Source organism: Lissotriton vulgaris, chromosome 11 (assembly GCF_964263255.1).
Source record: "Lissotriton vulgaris chromosome 11, aLisVul1.2, whole genome shotgun sequence".
NCBI classification, from domain to species: Eukaryota; Metazoa; Chordata; class Amphibia; order Caudata; family Salamandridae; genus Lissotriton; species Lissotriton vulgaris.
This window is the reverse complement of record NC_141699.1, coordinates 636447903-636468757: the sequence shown is the minus strand read 5'-3', so window position 1 is coordinate 636468757 and position 20855 is coordinate 636447903. Positions and strand designations below refer to the sequence as shown.

Here is a 20855-nt window from a genome sequence, read left to right as displayed (position 1 = left end):
TCAAAGGTTTAAGGCCCAACTCCTCGGTGATTGGTCGTAATGCCAAGTCCATTCTCAAAGGGAGAAGAGGAGTACTCAGTGGGAGAGCCGCCAGTTGTCTAATAAAGTTGTTCTCTGCGACCTGTATAGTCTGTAGCGGTGTATGTCCCCATAACTCGGCCCCTTAGGTAATGCCTCCCCGAGCTTGGGCTTTGTAGATGTGTATGGCAGGGGCCAGTGGGCGAAGAGGAGATTTTTTGGCGATTCTTGTAATGGCACCAGCCCTCTGAATTAGTTTTGTGGTTGCCTTTGTTTTATGTGGCAACCAAGGGGGGGCGTGGCTTGGATGCCGAGGAGGTAGGCAGCGTGAGCCCGGAGCTCCGCGCCCGATCCCAGATATCATCCTGATTATCCACGCGAATTCCGGCGAAAATTGGAACATCCGCACCCTAAAGGTGTCACGGAGACTACGGCGCTCGGAGTGGGCGACCAGCGGCTGCTTTTCGTCCTGAAATTCGAACTCAAACAAGTGCCTCGGATGCGATAGACATTGATCCAAGATGGCGCCCTGAGGCCTGGACGAGTGTCGCAGAAGGCGGAGGTGGCTAGTGGCCCGGTTTCTCCTGTTGACCCAGTACTGGCGGTGATTGCCGGACCGGAGAGCCTCTCTCGACCCTGTAAGCAGGCACGGGAGGCCTTTTTCCTCATTTTGGTGGCAAGTTGACGGGGACACGAGGACACAGGACAGAGTTCCGGGGAGGCCCCCAAAATGGCGGCGGCTTTGTGAGGCGACTCCAACTCTCCACACATAGACCGGGGCCTTGAGACCTCGTCATCGGCGCTGGCTTTCCGAGCATTGGATTGCCCCACGGGAGAGATCCGGACAGTGCTTAGTGTTCTGCTGGTGTCCTAGATCCCCGGCCCCATTGTTCGGGGTACTATCCAGTAGCGCGGTCCTGAACTGCGGACGGTTACGAGGGGATTGGTCGGGGTCCCGGGGGCCAGTAACTGCTGTAGCCGGGATGGTGAAACCAAAAGGAAAGGGGGACGGAGCGGCTGACTCGGAAATGCTGGATGGAGCGGACCACGACCACCCTGCTCTCCGACGCATGCAGGACCGCATACTGGAGGCCATCACGACCACAAAAGACGCCCTGCAGTAGGATATCGCCCAGGTAGCGACAGGCCTGGGCCTCCTGAAAGCGGACCATGATAAGCTTAAGGACAGGGTCAAAAATATGGAGATCTCCCTACAAGAATTGACCCCGGATCACGCAGCGATGAAGGCCCAGATGGCGGATGCCCTGGACAGGTTGAAAGTGCTGGAGAGGAGGGCCGAGGACGCTGAAAATAGGAGCAGGCGCAACAACGTTCGCCTGGTGGGCCTTCCGGAAAAAACCGAGGGAGACGACATGGTGGGCTACCTCGACAATTGGCTACGCACTGAAGTTGCGCCAGAGGGACTCTCTCCCTTCTTTTCACTGGAAAGGGCCCACAGGGTTCCGGCCCGACCGCCAGCCCCGGGCCTGCCCCCTCGCCCGGTGGTGATTAAGCTGCTTCACTACAAAGATCAGGACTGGCTACTGCAGAGGGCGAGGGAAGCAGGGCCCTTCCAAGTTGACAATAACAGGGTCACCCTGTTCCCAGACTACACTTTTGAGACCCAGAGACTCAGGGCCAGTTTCCTGTCGCTCAAGCGCGAGCTCCGTGGAGAGGGCATCAAATACTCCCTTCTCTTCCCAGCGAAGCTGAGGGTGGTGGTGGACGACAAGTCGCTTTTCTTTACCTCCTCGGCGGACGCTTGGGCTTGGTGGGACACGTACAAGGCTGGAACGGACGGGGCCAGGGCCAGGGCGGAGGAGGCTCAAAAGAAACAACCGACTAGGAAATCCCAACGCATTCGCAAGAACCGGCGGAGGACTGGGAAACCATCGGTGTCGCAGACTGAGGCGGAGAGGAAGGCTGCCCTACAGGCGGTGGTGGATCTCTCTGGTACGGCGCGGAGCCAGTCCGGGAAGGGCACGGACTCGGAGGAGCAGGGTACGGGATCGGAGACGGAACTCTCAGAATTCGGGGGTGCCAAGGGCCCCGTCGTCACGCCTCAAACATCTGGAGAGATCGTCGAGGCCTGAGACGCTTGATTTGGAGAACGGCCTGATGGTCAGACACTGGGGCGCTGGGCCCGTGTGCGCAGCTTCTTGTTTCTAGGGGACTCCGTGAGTTTTTTCATGGGGGGATCATGGGACGGGATATGCGGGACTGATCTGGTTTAACGAACTTCTTCGGTATCGTCCGCGCCCTACTGGCCCTTAAGGTCATCGCAGTGGAGACTGCGAATCATAGTGTTCTTCTTTGAAGGGATTATTTAGTTGCTACAGTTTGGATGGGTTCTCTTCCAATTGTGGGGGGTCCTGTCCTGGGGGAGTGGGAACCGAGAGTAGTTGGGGAAGCTCAGGTTGGGATCGGAGGGGTGTGGGGTTCAATTGTTTGGAGAGGGTGGGGGGTCAGTATTGTGTTGGCATGAGCGCATGGTCGAAAGATATTATCGTTATGTCTAGGGATGCAGGGGAGTATGGCTAATACGGGGGCTTTGAAATGTGTCACCTGGAATGTGCGGGGTCTCCATACCATGGTGCGTAGACATAAGGTTCATGCGTATCTGAAACGTAGGGGAGTGCATATAGCTTTTCTTCAAGAGACGCACCTCACCAAACAGGAGGGAGTAGCGCTGCAGAGAAGGTGGAGGGGGCAGCTGTTTAATACGACTTATTCGGCCTTTGCCAGGGGTGCCTTGATTTGGATACGGGCTGGGGTTCCCTTTCAGGTCACCAAAAAAGTAGTAGATCCAGAGGGTAGGTTTGTGGCTGTGGAGGGGAGACTTAGGGGTCGAATAGTGTCCCTATGCAGTGTGTATGCTCCGAATGTGGATTTGCCCGCTTTCCTGACAGCGCTTTCGGGCAAGCTGGCGAGTTATTTGGCGGGTCCAATGGTCATGGGAGGGGATTTCAACTCGGTGGTGGATACCGTATTAGATAGGTCTCACCCCCCATTGCACTCCTCACCGATACATAGGGTAGCGAAACGAAGATTAGACTGGCAGGAGAGTTGGGACCTGGGAGATGCCTGGAGGACACTACACCCTCACACAAGAGATTACTCCTTCCATTCTAGTATACACGACCTACATGTTAGGTTAGATGTGTTTTTGTGCTCTTCAACTGTGCTTGCAGCGGTGGGTAGTGCGGAGTACTTGGCCCGCACGTTGTCGGACCATAACCCTTTGTTATTGTCCCTGAACTGGATGGTAGAAGTCACCTGTGTCCCAACTTGGCGGCTACAACCTGATACCCTGGATGATTTGCTATTTAGAGAGGCCTTGGAGGAGCGAGTGACGCGCTATTTCGAAGAGAACAGTGGCTCCACTTCCACTAGGGCTGTGGAGTGGGATGCGTTTAAGGTAGTGGTCCGGGGGCACTGTATTGGGACCGTTGCAGGTGCTCGTAAAACATTGTTGGACGACCTTGATCGTGCGGAGCGGCAGTTGAGGGAGATAGAACGAGAGCGCCCAAATCATCCCAAGCTGCAGGAGGGGGTTGGTAAAGCCAGAGAAGCAATGGCGGTGGAGTTGGAACGGTTGCGTAGTTTTGATCACAAGGTCTATATGACTAGAGCGCATGTGGAGGGCGATAAGGCGGGGACAATGCTGGCTTGGCTTGCCAATCCGCTTCGGTGGGGTGTTCCAATCATGTCTATTCGAGAGGAGGGAGGCGGGCTCTGCCACACCCAGGCCGGGATCCTGGATAGGTTCAGGGCGTACTATGAGGGTCTGTATGAGAGCGGACCGACGGGCGGGACGCAGGAATTGGACACCTTCCTTGGAGGGCTGCAGTTGCCACAGCTAGAGCAGTCAGAGGCAGAGGAGCTGGGTCGAGCTATAACGGTCGGAGAAATAGGGTGCGCAGTGAAACAGATGGCTAGGAATAAAACCCCGGGGCTCGATGGCCTGCCGATCGAGTTCTATAGCAAATATATGGAGCACTTAGCCCCGCAACTGCAGTCGGTCTACAACGAGGCACAGTCGCGAGGGGGACTGCCGCGTTCAATGAGTGAGGCCCTTATGATCCCATTGTTGAAACCTGGTAGAGCGAGTGACGCCCTCTCCTCTTACCGTCCACTGTCAATGCTCACGACGGATTACAAGATACTGAGCAAAATCCTGGCAAATAGATTGTTGACCCACATGACAGGCCTGATCCATAGTGATCAGTCCGGTTTTATCCCGACGCGAAACACCACCCACAACATCCGCAGACTGACTAGGCTGCTAGGAACTCGGTTGCCGGAGGGGTCTACTCCTTTAGTGTTCTCCATAGACATCGAGAAAGCTTTTGACAGCCTAGAGTGGGATTATTTATACGAAGTGATGAGGCGTTTCGGTCTAGGGGAGGGCTATATTAACTGGACAAAAGTCCTGTATACTGAAGCCACAGCTAGGGTTAGAGTGGGCTCGTTGATCTCGAGTCCATATCCGGTACGACGCGGCACTAGGCAGGGGTGCTCACTTTCCCCCCTTTTGTTCGCGTTGGCGATGGAGCCTTTTGCAGCGGAAGCTAGGTCTGGTCGCTATTATAAGGGATTGGTCTACAGGGCCAGGCCGCACGTCATCTCGTTGTATGCGGACGACCTGTTGATGTTTTTGGCCGATGCGGAGGAGGAACTGATGGGAGCGAGACGCTTACTAGAACTATTCGGGCGGTTATCGGGCCTGAAGGTCAATTGGACCAAGTCTTGCCTGTACCCGTTGAGACGAGGAGAGCCGTGCCCTCTCACCGCACAGGAACTCAGATGGGAGCCTCATTGCCTGCACTATCTGGGCGTTTATGTGTATCACACACCTGCAGATATGCTGGACGGTAATATCACCCGTTGCATAAACGCCTTGAAGGGGTGTATGGACTTCTGGGCCACCCTTCCACTCTCGTTGGCAGGTCGTGTCTCCTTGCTGAAGATGGTGGCATTACCTAGACTATTGTATTATTTCAAGACCCTCCCGATATGGATACCCGGCTCGGTCTTTCGACGTCTGAGATCACTGATTATGGTGTTCCTATGGGGCGCGGGTCGGCGGCGAATAGCGCTAGACACCCTCTTGCGGCCCAAGGATGAGGGAGGCATGGCGGTGCCTGATTTTGAGTGCTACTACCTAGCGGCTCAACTGCAAACTTTTACCCAAGAGGTCGCGAGAGTGTATCGAGGCCCAGAACACAGCAGAGATGAGGGCACTCGCGGCATGTGCTGGCGTACATCACTCTTCATCAGAAGCTGCTGCTCAGAGACCTGACGGTGGAGGAACAGACGTTTCGGCTTTGCTGGAACCGGGCGCGTAAACGGGCGGGAATTCGTCGCATGTATGCCCCGGAGATCCCGCTGGGAATGATCACGGCCCTACCTCATGGTGGGGATTGGTCGAAATTGCTGGGCTGGGAGGAAGCTGGGGTCCAGATGCTGGGCGACCTCTATGAGGACGGAGCCTTGCTTCCGTTCCAAGAGCTACAGGAGCGTTTCGACCTTCCAAGAGGTGATTATCTCCTGCACGCGGCAGTGACGGGCGCCATGCAAGACCACTGGGGCGACGGCCTGCAGGAACCCGCGACCTCTATGGTGTGCCAATACACGATGATGGCGGCGGGAACCTTTAAGGCGGTGACCTGTCTGTACTCTCGAATGTTGCGAGAAGCCTTGCAGCCGCTCACTGCCCTCAAGGCTAAGTGGGAACTGGACCTCCAAATGGAGATTCCTGACGCCACTTGGGGTCAATTATTGCGGAGGACGCGGAAGAGCACAAGGAACGCCAGATTCCAACTCATACACTTTTATATCATCCATAGGGCATACCTTACACCAGGGAAACTGAAGCAGTACTTTGGAGTAGAACAAGCGGCCTGCCCTAGGTGCAATACGCTGGGGGCGGACTTGGGACACATGCTCTGGGATTTCCCTACACTGGGGGAATATTGGCAGGAGGTTGGGAGGGCCCTAAACAGCGCCACGGATAGAGAGATACAATACAAACAAAGCAGTGGGGGTGCTGCACTGGTTTCCACACACGTCTAAAAATAAGACGACCAGCAGGTTTATAGACATGGGGTTGATATTGGCGAAGAGGGAAATAACCAGGAATTGGAAGTCAAAAGTGGGGCCCACGTATAAACGCTGGTATGGGGAATGTTTGAAGTGGGCGGCATGTGAAAGCACTCTGCGATATCAGATGGCTAGAAGGGCTGCAGATGAGAAAGCCATGGAGAGGGCAACGGCATGGGAGATGATAGTGCAGGCACTCCGGGATGATAATGGGGAGGAGGACAGCGATGACACGGGCTCTGAAGTGGTTGACCCCACTAACGCACCAGGAGCACACCTGTAGCGGATGTTTCATTCCTTCTTGCACACACCAGACCTTACTTTTCTCTACGATTCTACTGTAGCGCCGCCACGGGGGGGAGGATGTTGGGGAGTTTGGGGGGGTGGTCGATAGGGGGAGGGGGAGGGGCAAAAATGTTAAAGCAGTCCGCGTTCTCCTGTGCTTTAAAAAAAGGACGTTGGAAGACGGAGCAGAAAATGGACTTATAATGGGCGTACCTCGGCTTTCTATTTGGAAGCACGAGCAACATGATAATGGTAGCGAACTGAAAGTATGCCATACTGCTATGTTGATATGTTATTTTTTGATGTAATGTCTATGCGAACTTTTCTGGTACTGCAATAAAAACGATGTTACAAAAAAATTATGTGGCAACCAAGTTAGATTCTGATTGAGGGTTATGCCGAGATACTCAATTACATAGACTCTTTCTAGGGATGTGGATCCCAAGCGGGGATTTGGGCAGCTTTTGGGTTTATGATTGAGAATCATGAATTTGGTCTTGGAGGGGTTTATTTCCAATCCCCTTTCATTGCAGAACTCCAAGAACCCATTCAAGACTCTCTGTAGCCCCATTGGTGTTTTTGACAACAGCAGGGTGTCATCCGCGAACATAATCGCTGGCACCCTGCTGCTGATCAATTGCGGCGCATCAATATTAGGGATCCTGCTCAGATGCTCTATCACCCCGTTCGTGAATAGACAGAACAGGGTCGGCGCCAACACACAACCCTGCCTTACCCCTCTTTGAACAGGGAACCTATCTGTCAGCCTACCGCCCTTACCATATCTTACTCGGGCGTAGTTGTCTGTGTGTAGCCTGATTATAATCTGGAGAATATCTCCAGGGACACCCAGATCAGCCAGTACCGCCCACAATTTGGCCCTAGGGACCAAATCGAAGGCGGCACGGAGGTCCACGAAGACCGCATATAGTGACCCTCCTTCTAGATGTACCATCTTCCAGTACAGGATGTTCAGTCTAAGTATTTGATCAACTGTTGAGACTCCCTTCCTAAATTCCGCCTGGAGGGGGCTTAAAATATCAGTCTCCTCCATCCAGCTTTGCAGCCTATCCATGATTAATCTGCCAAACAACTTCTGGGATACATCAATGAGGCTGATTGGGCGATAGTTGGCGGGGAGCAGGGGAGACCCTTTTTAAAATATCGGGACCACCTCCGCTCCCAGCCAAGTATCCGGTATTTTCATTCTTCCCAGCACTGCATTGAATAAAACCATTAAGTAGGGTGCCCAAATCCCAGGTTCCTGCCTGAAGAGGTCACCCGGCACCCCATCCAAGCCCGGCGCCTTTCCAGCGGAAAGCCCCGCTATTGCAGCCCTGATGTCTTTTATGGTGAAGGGAACAGAAGTGTGTGTGGCAAGAGTAATAGGTGGTGTTGTTTCTAACTCCTCGTTTTCGGGGGAATATAGCTGCTGGAAGTGGTCTTGCCAGACGTTTGCTGCAATGTTGGGTTCGATTGCCGAGGGAAGATCCCCGCTCGCATGGTTGATTATTCTCCAGAATCTACGGGAGTCCCTTTTGGCTAGGGACTCCGATAGATTCTCCCAATGCTGTACATCGCACTCTATTTTAGTGTTAGCTATAAGTGATTTGTAAGCACTCCTTTTGGAGCGGATCTCCTCGCTAGGGCCGCCTTCTTTTATGGTGGATAGGAGGTCTCGTTTTGCCAATCGACAGGTGCTATTGTACCAAGTGTTCTTGGTTGGTCCCTGGATTCTTGGTCGCCTTGTGCTAAAAAGATCGACTTCAAGCTTCTTAATTAGGTGTTCGTGTACTTGTGCTAAGTCCTCACTATTATCTTGTAGGGAGTCTAAATTCCATAGGTCAAAAGCCTCCTCGAGGATAGGGATAATTCCAGCATAGAGAGAGGCTAGCTTCTCTTCACTAGAGGCAAGCTTTTCCCATCTTATCCGCCTCCTGTTGTTGTCCAAGAGGTGTCCCCCTTTCAATTCCTGCTCGCTTGACACAGTCACCCACGGAGAAGGGATGGCGTACTCTAATTCCAAGGCATTGTGGTCACTGTCATGCCTGGGTATTATTTTAAAATCCACTACCCTTTTCCATGTCTGCATTTGTACCAGGAAGTAATCTAATCTGGATTCCCTCCCTACTTTATTAAATGTACATTTGCCCGGGATCTCCGACCTAGTGCGGCCGTTACAGGCTCTCAAACCGTAGGTGAGATTTAGTGTGTTTATTTGGACGGCCAGCGGTGTCCATGCTCTAGGAGGGGGCGCTTCTGTCTGTGGAACCTGCCAACTTGAATCCTCCTCTAGGGAGGGTCCATCAAGTAGTCCAGGTAATGGTTCAAAATGAGAATTGAAGTCCCCCCCCCTATTAGGTAAGAGATATCCCTAGGGATGGTTTCTAGAAGGCGTGACAGTGCCTCTATGGTTTTGGAAATGGACGCTATTTGGACTGGCCTGGAATAGATATTTATGACTAGTAATTTGAAAGGACCCGGACATTCAAGGAGGACGGCCAGTATATCTTCCGAGTCTACTGTATATCTTGAGGCTAGACATCCTAAGTCGGAAGCCACCCAGGTTGCCAAGCCTCCAGATGGTCGGCCTCTCCCACCCCAGGTAGCTGGGATTGAGAATGTCTCAAAGCCCCTAAAGGAAGTCTCATCCCTTGTCCAGGTCTCTTGAAGGAGACAAACGCTTTTTGGGTGTATTAGCTCTGCCCATGAGTCCGAGTCTATTTTGTTGTCCAGGCCTGCCACATTCCAAGAGAGTAATTTTAAAGTTTGTGGGGCAGTCTGCGTACCAGGTTGGTTAACCGTGTGACTTATGAGGTCTAACCGTAATGCACTATCTGTATGCCCTTCATCCATGGGTAGGCCTTCCGGGATAATTTCCCTATTATTTGACTCATGGGGTAGGTCTAAATTCCCAGTAGTGGATTTCTCCTCCCTAAGATTAGGGGAGTCATGGTTGCCTTGTTCCGCCCCTAGTGGTTGCTCATATGCCCCTTCTACAGAGGCCAGCTGTCAGTCCACCATTTCAAGGCAGTCATAACGGTTAGACAGCGATAGAAATGGTGGCTGGTAGAATCTTGGGGGCCATGGCACCTCTCTGTCAAATCCATCCCTTCCCATTCCTCTTCTCTGTACAGTTTCCCATCCCTGGCAGTTGTTATATATGGTCTGATGGTCAGGGGGGATTCGCATTTGATTAAAGGGGAGTCTCCTCCTTCCCTGGTTACCCTCCCAATTTCCCTGTGAGTTCTGGTGGTATCCTCTTCTCTGGTCGTTGGTTATGTGGTCATTTGCTGGGTACAAGAACGAAAGAGGGACTGGGTGAATGGCACTCCCTTCATCCTCCAGAAAGGAACTACAGATGAATGAGACTGTTCCTGGTTCTTTAAAACTCACCAGTATACAGTCACCGCTGATTGTTTTAGGTCTCTTGCCTACCCACGAGACTCATCTTACCATGCGAATGTCGCTGGTCATACCTCTGGGAAGAGGTCTGTGTATTGAGAGCCAGTTGATTACTTTGTTTTTTAATGACTCCCCTGTCTCATTTTAATTCGGGTACCCCAACTAGAGTGACAGTATATGGAGCTACCTCAGGTGGGAGATTGACAGTGACTGTTCTAGGTGGTTTTACCGCTGGATTATTCAGGTCTGGTACGTTTTGGTTGGTAGTCGAGGGGGGTTTGAGGGGGCTTTTGTGTTGTGAATTGAGCTGCGTGTTATCATTAGCTAAAGATGATTGTTGTTGTGGGGTAGGAAGTTGCTTTTTGGGGGCGCCTACAGAAGTCGCTAACGTTGATGATTTAGCTTTTGGGTTTGATGGTTGGTTACTAAGTGCTTTGGTATTTTTAACGCCCGATGAAGTTGTTGCTGCCTCGCTAATTTTTGCAGGTTTAGGAGGATCCGAGTTACTTTTATGTTTTGGATCGATGTTGGAAAGTGTGGGGCGAGGGGGGCCCCCGGTTTCCAACAGTCCATAAACTGTGAGGCAGTTTTAGAGTGATTAATCCAGATCTAGGGAGAAAAGGTGAGTTTTCCGATCAAATAACTTCCTCATTTCTCCTCAGAACGCAGAGATATTGTATAGTAGAGGATTTTCACTTTCAATTAACAGAATAGAAAAGCTGCCGGTGTACCCTCCCAGATAGGACAGCTCAAATACTGTCTTGGTTTACATAAGAAATGAAGTCTGCACTGATTGATAAAAGTGCTGGATTTCCTGGGATCTCCAAGTTTGAGAGTGGCCAGTGGAATCTGTGGGGGATGAACCTCCTGAATAAAACTAGGAGCATCAGGGACTTGTGGGGGAGAGTAAAACCCTGTGTTTGAGGCAAGTGAGCTGTAAATCACTTGCTTTGCATACTCCTGCCATCTAGTGTTGGGTCCGGATGTTTGCAAGTTGTTTTTCTTCAAAGAAGTCTTTCCAGTCATGAGGTGGATAACTCCTCCTTTCGGTGATAGTGTGCATGGGCATCGACACCATTGTTAGATTGTTTTTTTCTGCCATCGGGTTCGGACTTGAATTGCTACGCTCCGGGTGAACACTGTTTCCTGGGTTCCCCTTGGTGCGCAATACACTCTCTCTCAACGGTATTGTTTTCATTCCCATTCTCCGCGTATTGTATTTACTGAAAATCTCATTTTCAATCGTGTAGCTGGTGGAAGGCCGTTGGGCCTGCCCGTGTCGGTCCACCTCACAGTAGATGGAATGGACTCCATTTTAATTCTGCCCTTAATGCCACGCCAAAGTCCCGCGCACCACTCACACGAAGTGTGCAACCTGTGCTTATCTCCGGAGCACAAAGAACAGGACTACAACGCGTGTTAGGTTTTCCAATCAAAGAAGACGCTTTCTTACCGTCGGGCTGACGTCGCAACATGCAGAGCCAACACACTGGTTTCATTCCGGACCTCTTCGGAGAAGATTCAGAACAAGAGGCCGTTGATGCCATCGGAGCCGAAGAAGAACAAGAGCCTATCTCCATCTCCGAAAACGGCTCAGAAGGAGACGAAGACATCCCGCAAGGGCAGCATACCGTGAGTACTGATCCTCCCTTGCCCCAAAGTCCACCTGAGCCCAAGAAGAAGGCTCCAGTCCAATCCCCACCTGCGGGCCACGGTCGGTACCGAGAACATGTTTCTGTAGTAGAGGATCTCTGTGTATAGTCATAATCTAGTGAATAGTCCCGCCCATGTGTCAAAAATAATCTCTTAAAGTGTCGAAAAAATGCAGAACTGCACAGACACTGAAGAGAGAATTTAAAGACATATAATGCAGCCTATAAACAGGCTACCCTGTCCAGTACTTCAACTAGAAATTCCACCAAAAATCCACAAAACAGCAAAGCCTGTCCAGATTTCCCTTGCCTTCAGCAAAAACCCCTCTGGAATGATAGAGAGGAAGAAATGGACAGACAAGCCCCATAGGCTGCCATTATGTGGCTCAGAACAGGATACTGTGCCTTTAAGAGAACTTTCCAGAACTTCACAGTATCCCAGAATGCCCTGCAGCTCCCTCTTACTTTCAGTTCTTTTTGAAGGCGTAACACGCCAGACCTGAAGCATTCCTTACATGAATATCTTACTCCACCGGGGAGGAGGGCGGGCGCTTATGACTATAACAGAGATACCCCTACTACAGAACTGGAGTTACAGAAAAGAAACTACTCCTTCTGTAGTAGGGGATCTCTGTGTATAGTCATAATCTAGTGAATAGAATGGCAAGCCCATCCCCACACCAAAGCGGCGGTGGAGAAAAGAACCAACACCACTATTGTGCGAACAAATTCCGCAGCGAAGCCTGTCCAACCTGAGCATCTGCCCTGGCATCAGCGTCCAGACAGTAATGCTTAGCAAAGGTATGAACCGACTTCTAAGTGGCGGCCTTGCAAATTTCTGCAATCGGCACATTACGGAGCAAGGCTGTCGTGGCAGCTTTGCCCCTGGTGGAACGAGCCTTAGGCTTACCTCCTAAGGTCTTATTAGCTTTCTGGTAACACAGTTGTATGCAAGACACTATCCACCTAGAGATGGACTGCTTAGAGGTCGCAAGACCCGTCCTGACCGATCCATAATTGAAAAACAATTGGTCTGACCTACGAATACCTTTGGTCTTATCCAGATAAAATTTCAACACCCTCCTAACATCCAGGGAATGTAGAGACCTTTCCGCTGGAGATGAAGGGTTCTGAAAAAACGTAGGCAAAGTTATAGTCTGGTTGACATGAAAATCAGAAATAACCTTGGGAAGAAATTTAGGGTGAGTACGCATAACAACCTTAGCAGCATGAAATACAGTATAAGGTTCATTACAACACAACGCCTGGATTTCACTCACCCTGCGGGCCGATGTAATGGCCACGAGGAATGCCGCCTTCCCGGACAGGTGCTGCAACGAAGCCTTATGAATGGGTTCAAAAGGCTCCTTCATCAAACCGGACAGCACCACATTCAATTCCCATGAAGGCGAAGGAAGCCTGACAGGAGGGAACACTTTCTTCAAGCCTTCCAAAAAATCTTTGATCACAGGGATCTGGAAGAAGGAAGTCTGTGAAGGGCTTTTCCTGTAGGCAGTCAATGCAGCAAGATGAACCTTAATGGAATGAACATTAAGGCCAGACCGCGCCAAATGCAGAAGGTAAGGAAGAATGACATCCTCCTTGCACGTCGCTGGGTCAAAGTTCTTGGACACACACCAGACACAAAACCTTTTCCACTTGTAAGCATAAGAAGTCCGAGTGGAAGGTCGCTTAGACTCCTTCAGTATGTCCATGCAATCTTCGGGCAGATTCAAATGGCCATATTGCACTATCTCAGGAGCCATGCCGCCAAACTCAAGGACGAGAGGTTGGGGTGCAACATCTGCCCCCCGAATGTCGTGAGAAGGTCCGGCCTGCACGGCAGCTGTATGTGCGGACGGAGAGACCGGTGGAGAAGGTCCGTGAACCACCACTGCCTGGGCCATTCCGGGGCAATCAGGATCATCCGTGCCCTGGACCGGGACAGCTTGATGAGCATCGCCGGAATCAGGGGAATGGGCGGAAAAGCGTAAACAAAGCTGTTCGACCAGTTGACCCAGAGTGCATTCCCCAGGGTCCCTTGCTGGTAGTACCTGGAGGCGAAGTCTCGGCATTTGCTGTTTTCGGCGGTGGCGAACATATCTACGTCTGGAGTCCCCCACCCTTCGAAGACTTCTCCTAGTACGTCGTCGTTTATGACCCATTCGTGGTTTTCCTGAATCAGTCTGCTCAGTGCGTCTGCCTGAACATTCTGCACACCTGGTAGATGGGTAGCCGTTATCGTCAATCCTCTGGCCAGAAGCCAGCGCCAGATCGTCTGCGCCTCCCGAGACAGAGTGCGCGATCTCGACCCCCCCTGCTTGTTGAGGTAATACATCATGGTCGTATTGTCCGTCTGTACAAGCAGAGAGTTGGTCTGGAAGGACGGAAGAAAGGCCTTCAGTGCCAAGTGAACAGCTCTGAGTTCCAGGACATTGATGTGGTACGTGGACTCCATCTGAGACCACGTTCCTTGAATCTGTAAGTCTCCCGAATGCGCTCCCCAGCCTTGGAGAGAAACATCCGTCACGATAGTCTAAGTAGGGATGTCCTTGTGGAAGGGAACCCCTCTGAGGAGATTCTCCGCTGAACACCACCACTTCAGAGACTGAAGAGCATGCAGAGACAGTCGTATCTTGTCGTCCCAAGATCCTTTCCTCTGGTCCCATTGGTCCTCCAAGCACTCCTGCAGAGGTCTCATGTGTACCCGTGCGTGAGGAGTGAGGAAGATACAAGAGGCCATCGACCCCAGTAGAGAAGACACCGTCCTCACTGTTGTAGATGGAGCGGTCATAAGAGCCTGAGCCTTCTGAAGGATCGATCGCCGTCGCTCCTCCGAAGGAGACATGCTTGCTGACAGCGTATTGATGGTGGCTCCCAAGTATTGAATGCACTGGACCGGGATCGAGACAGACTTGGACATGTTGATGTGCAACCCCAACTTGTTCAAGAGAACGCATGTCTTCTGGAAGTCTGCCTGAGTTTTCGAGAAGGAGGAGGCCTTGATCAACCAATCGTCCAGGTACGGGTAGACAAACACCTTGTTCTTCCTGAGGTGTGCCGCTACCACTGCCATGCACTTCGAGAAAGTCCTGGGCGCAGATTTCAGCCCGAATGGCAGCACTGTGTATTGATAATGGTTGGTGCCGACTTGAAATCGCAGAAACTTCCTGTGTTTGTACGCGATGGGCACGTGGAAGTAAGCATCCTGTAAGTCTATGGCACAAAGCCAGTCCCCCTGTTGCAACTGAGGATAAATCTGATGCAACGACAGCATGCGAAAGTTTTCTCTGCGAATCCACTTGTTTGCCTGCCACAAGTCCAGAATGGGCCTGAACTCGTTCTTGTCCTTCTTGCGAACCAGGAAGAACCGGGAGTACAGACCTCTTCCTCTTTGAGACAGAGGTACGTCTTCTATCGCCCTTTTCCTTAACAGGATATCGGCCTCCGCCTGGACTTCGCGCAGTTGATACTGCGAGCTGACCGGAGGGATCACTGGAGGAGGGCTGATGAACCGAAGACTGTATCCATTGCAAACAATATTCAGCACCCACTTGTCCTGAGTAATTTTTCTCCACTCTGCCAGAAAAAATTGAACGCTTCCCCCCACCGGAGCGGGTAACGGATGAAGGGGAAGTAACCGCTCAGGGTCGAGACCCGGTCGGGCCCTTGTTTGCGGTAGAGGACTGCAGTCTTCCTCTACCCTTTTGCTGTTTTTGGAAGGGTCTTCGGAACTGCTGCTGTTGTCCCGAAGACTGACCCCGTCCTCTTCCTTGTGCACCGAACTGCCTTTGGAACGGTCGGTAGGCTTTCTTTTCTTTGGGCTTCTCCAAGCCCACAGCCGTAAGGGTCTCCGCATCCGCCTTCATGCGGGCCATCTCATCATCTGCGTGTTTCCCGAATAGGGTCTCCCCGGAAAATGGCAGATTGGCCACCCGCTGCTGGGCCTCCGGCTTGAGTGACGTGAGCCGTAGCCAGGCATGCCGCCGCTGATTGATTCCATGGCAGTAACCCTGTGCGGCCAACAGGGAGGAGTCCGCTGCTGCACTGATCACCTAGTTTGATACCAGCATCCCTTCCTTGAGGATCTCCTGGAAGTCCTCCCTCTTGTCTCTCGGTAGCAGTACCACGAACTGTTGTAGGGAGTCCCACAGCGCCCGGTCGTAACGGCCCAGCAGAGCTGTATCACTGGCAGCCTTCATGGCTGCGGAAGCGGTCCCACACGCTTTCCTGCCCGCCGAGTCGATCCATCGACTCTCCTTATCTGGTGGCACCGTGGATGACGGGGAGGTAGAATGCAATTTCCTGGCCGCCGTCACTATCACTGAATCCGGAGACCGGATGCACTCTCAGAAAGGCAGGGTCCGAATCCGGGGCCCTGTACTTCTTTAGAAGCCGGGACAGAGCGGCCTTCACCACCGCTGGCGTGAGGAACAGCTCCTCCGCAGGCTCCTTCAATCCAGGTACCAGAGGCAGAAGAGGGCGAGACAAGTGCTTCTTGTGAAGCGTCTCGAATATCACGAACGTCGTAGGTGTTGGAGCCGTCACCGTGATACCTAGCTTCGCAGCTCCCCTCAGGAGAACTTCCTGGAATGTGGCAATGTCGTCCACTGGAGAGATCCTCGTCTCAGGAGAGTCCCGATAAGGTCAGCGAGTAGGAATGGGTCCTGTAAGAGTCTGTGCGGGACCTAGACCCCCGCCTCCTATGGCGACGCCTTGATCTGGTGGAGGATCTATGACGACTCCTAGATCTTCCTCTCCGTCCGGAGCGTGAACGGGACCTCCTCGGCCGAGGACGATCAACCGGGTCCACCGGAACAGGTGACTTGGGTTTGGACGGAGCCTTCGGTCTAGGTGTACCCTTGGGAGGCGTCAGAAGCTTAGGTAATGAGGTCGACCTTGGTGGAACCGGAGGTGGCTTCTCAGGCAACCCTGACCCAGGTTGCGTCGGAGGCAACGGAGGCGGAGTAGGCGTCCTCGGAGGGGGATCCCTCGGTAACGGAGGAGGGGGAGTCACCTTCCCCTACGGGGTATACACCTCGGAATACACCGAGTGCGGCGAACCCCCTTCTCTTCCAGCCTGGGACATAGGCGAACCTCCCACGGCGTCAGGTCTCCTTCCACCTTTTTTCGGCGTCGAAGAACGGCGACCATACGGCGAGCGTCGGCCCCTGGACGTCGAGCGTCTCTTCCTCGGCGTCGAACGCCTTCTGCGCCTCGACGGCGACCTTCTGTGCCTCGACGGCGACCTTTTGCGCCTCGACGGTGAACCTCGGTGCCTCGACGGCGAACCTCGGTGCCTCGACGGCGATCCTCGGCACCTCGACGGCGACCTCCTGTGCCTCGACGGCGACCTCCCGTGCCTTGACGGCGACCTGGGTCTCGACGGCGACCTTGACAGCGAGGACCTCAAAGACGACGTCCGCCTCCTCTTCGCCGACGGCAAGCGGCGGTATCGCCCCAACGGCGAGCGCCGACGCCTGGCTCGTCGACGTCGATCGCTCGACGCCGACGAGGATGACGATGAAACAGTCACCGGGGACTTTGAAGGTCTAGTGATATCCCTCGACGCAGAGCGTCGACATCGTTTCGTCTCCGACGATGGGGAACAGACCCCAGTCATTCCTCTCGACGCCGTAGTGGGCGCAATGGACCCAGGCGGAGAATGGTGACGTTTGCTGGTCTTCCTGCCCCTAGGGAGCCCCCCAGGGGCCTCAGCATGGGCAGAAGAAGCCCCTTCAGACCCACCTTGTGCCTTCAGCCTTCTTTCTTCGAGACCCTGAAGTCTGATCTTCTTCCTTTCCCTCAGGGTCCTTCCAGAGAAGCCTTGGCAGATAACACACTCCTCTGGAACATGAGAAGCTGGAAGGCAGAGGATAAACACCTCATGGTGGTCCGACCTGGCCTTTTTCCTGGAGTACTCCGGGCATTTGTCGAATAATGCAGGCATATTCGACAAAAAACAGAGTGAGACAACCAAGAAGAAAAGCCCCACAGTACAATAAAGTACTAAATCTGTGAAAATTAGTGAAAAAACACCAAATAAGTACCAAAAAGGGAGAGCTCAATGCTCCAGGCTCCTGCTAGCAGGAGCCGGACAAAAGAACTGAAAGAGAGATTATTTTTGATTGCTCCGGGGTCCACGCACATGGGCAGGACTATTCACTAGATTATGACTATAACAGAGATACCCCTACTACAGAACTGGAGTTACAGAAAAGAAACTACTCCTTCCGACACCCCGCATTCCGGCTCGGCTCCGAAACACACCCCAAAGCCTTCCGGCTCCAAACTGAATTGTTCGAAATCGGGCATTGAGCCCAAACCTTCGGGATCAAAGTCAAATTCAGGCTCAGCCCCACCCCCTTTGACGCCAAAAACATCATCGGCTCTGAAATCCTTGGCATTCAAAGCACCGGCAACGAAACCTTTGGCGCCGAACCAAACAAATGTGCCAGTTCCATCAGAAGAGCAACGTTTCAATGTTTTGCCCTCAAAAATGAGTCCGAAACAGAGAAAAATGTGCATTCATCCAACAACTGGAAATATTATCACCAGGATGACACTCAAACGTAAACCTGAGACTGAAGAAGCTTATCACATTCATTTAAAAAGGAAATATGTGAGTACTAACCCTTCTCCTCCATCACATCCTTCTCCTGAGTCTCAAGCATTGCTAATTTCACCTGCTGACTCACCACCACCATATACACCTGATGATCAGGATTATGGGGATGGGTCTGGGGATAATGAATCAACATCTACAGGCACCTTTACAGATTATAACACTAATTCTCCCACAGGTAACAATCCTGATCTGTACCCTACTAAGCCTTCTGCACCAGATGACAGTGTAGGATATATCAAATTATTAGGTTGAGCTGCTAATTATCATAAGGGTCCAGTTACATAAGGAATCCCTAGAGAAAGATTTCCTTTTGAAAACACTTAGTAGTTCCCAAAAATTCTCTCTCACACTTTCCATGCTCAAGGGTATGCTTAGACATGTGGATAATATTTTTAATGATTCTGTGCAGGCACGTATCCTTACGCCTAGGGTAGACAAAAAAAAAATCTGCACCAACAGATCCAGCCTACTACATCAGGGGCAGTTACCATTAGATTCTTTAGTTGTTACTAATGAACGGAAAAGGGCCAATTCCCAAACGTCCGGAGATGCTCCACCCCCAGACAAGGAGTCTAAGTTGATAGACGCTTCGGGAAAAAGAGTAGTCTCCCAAGCTGCCAATTTTTTTGCGCATTTCTAATACCCAAGCACTTTCAGCCAGGTATGATAGGGAGCATTGAGATGAAATGGAGCAATTGCTCCAATTTCTGCCCGATGAGCCCAAGTCCAAAGCTCAAGACCTAGGGCCATATGTATCATCAACCTGATTTGTAATTCTGAAATAGCGATTTTTTAGAAATCGCTATTTCAGAATCGCAAATTGGGATGTATGTATAAATTCGCAATTTTTTTTGCGAATTCTTAGTATTCCTTGATTGCGATTAGCAAATTGCGAATCGCAATTAAGGAATATTTTCCCATTTATTTCTATGGGCCAGGAGGCCCATAGGAATGAATGGGAAGATATTCTCAATTTGCGAATCGCAAATTGAGAATAATTTCAAGGGTGCAGGGGTGTCCAAAGGACACCCTGTTGCACCCCTGAAATAAGCATGGGTGCACATGTGGCGCGCATACATGTCCTAAGGGCATGTATGTGCGTCACATGGCACTTTGAAAAATGCAAACATTTGCATTTTTCAAGCAATTCGCAACTTACCACCAACTTGAAGTTGGTGGTAATTTGCGATTCCTTAAGGACAATTTGCATTTTTTTGCTTCATACATTGCATTTAAGGAATCGCAAAATTTGCGATTCCATAATGCAATTGCAAAATAAGGAATCGCAAATTTTGCGATTCCTTGTTTTGCACCAGATTTTCCGAATGCGAATTTGCTTGATACATATGGCCCTTAGTGCGGGAGAGACAGCTCATCTCAAACAATTCCATCCGGTGCTATTTAGATACAGCTGACACAGTGACTAGAGCCATCAACACCAGCGTTCTATTAAGAAAGCATGCCTCATTACGCATTTCAGGGTTTAAACCAGAGGTTCAAGCTTCTATCTTTAACACAACATTTGACAAGCATCATCTCTTTGGGAGGATCGTGCTGTATAATCTATGCAAAGCGGTGATCTACAGCTCACATGCCTCAAACGGATAATTATACTTACCCAGTAAGCATCTGTTCTTGGCAGGTAGAGCTGTAGATTCACATGTGCCCACCCGCCTCCTCGGGTACCGGTACCTCTTTCAGTTCTCTCTTTTACTCTATATACATACGCATGGACATCTCTATTTTTTTACTTACTAACTCCATTCTCACCCTCTGCGGGAAAACAATCTAACAATAGAGTCAATGCCCATGCACACCATCCCCGAAAGGAGGAGTCATTTACCTTGTGACTGGAAAGACTACTTCGAAGAAAAACAACTTGCAAATATCCGGACCTAACACTATATAGCAGGTGTATGCAAATCATGTGAATCTACAGCTCTACATACTAAGAACAGATGCTTACTGGGTAAGTAACATTATTCTTCCTGAGCTTCACCCTGGAGAGAGAGGGTGTGGAACTGTGAGTGGAAGAGGTTTCTGTAGCTAACTGGAGGTGGTGGTAACATCCAGGGTTTCAAATTTACACCCCCACCTACTCTACCACTATCTGACTTCCCTTCCCAGGAAGGATCTACAACTTTCCTGCATATGTACCCCAACTTGTTTTAAGTTACTGACTTTCTGCTCAAGAGGCCTGTCCCTCCAATTACAAATATTGATTGTTTCTAGAATGGTGGTTAGTACACAATTGGTATTCATTGCTCGGGTTCGGTAAGTTCATGAGCTAGGCAATCTTTTAGAAGCCAGAACACACAAACTTGCACTAACTTAGTGATCCAGCCCAACAGGGGCGATGGTTGAAGATAGTCCATCCACTCCCTTTAGTGTTTTCCATGGGGAACAGATATACTGCTTGCCAGGAAGCACACCCCAGGGAATGGGGGTGTAGATAAAATAACAAAAGACAGCCAACTGGTGATCTGCAGTCTGGATTTTGTTCCTTCTCTTTTGGCCACCTGGATTTGTCTCTGGGAAGCGGCTCGTTATATGGAGTAGATCCCAGGAAGATTACCATGTAACGTCTATGTAGAGAGAAGAGATTAGCAAGCAATTCTTATACCTCTCCACCCACATTGATTCACTCACACTTCACATCTACTCAGTCAGACTCACTCATATGTGCTATGAGGCTGTTTAGCTTAATTGCAATATTTTTAAAGGTGGATGAGGACAGGGAGATCTTGAGTCTTCAATTTGTTAAT

General features: G+C 51.1%; 1 protein-coding gene across 1 annotated transcript in view; it reads left to right on the top strand.

The window, feature by feature from the left end:
• LOC147683273 (uncharacterized) overlaps window positions 1–20855 on the top strand; it is a 1451334-nt gene that overhangs the window by 306020 nt on the left and 1124459 nt on the right. The gene's annotated exons all lie outside the window — the stretch shown is intronic.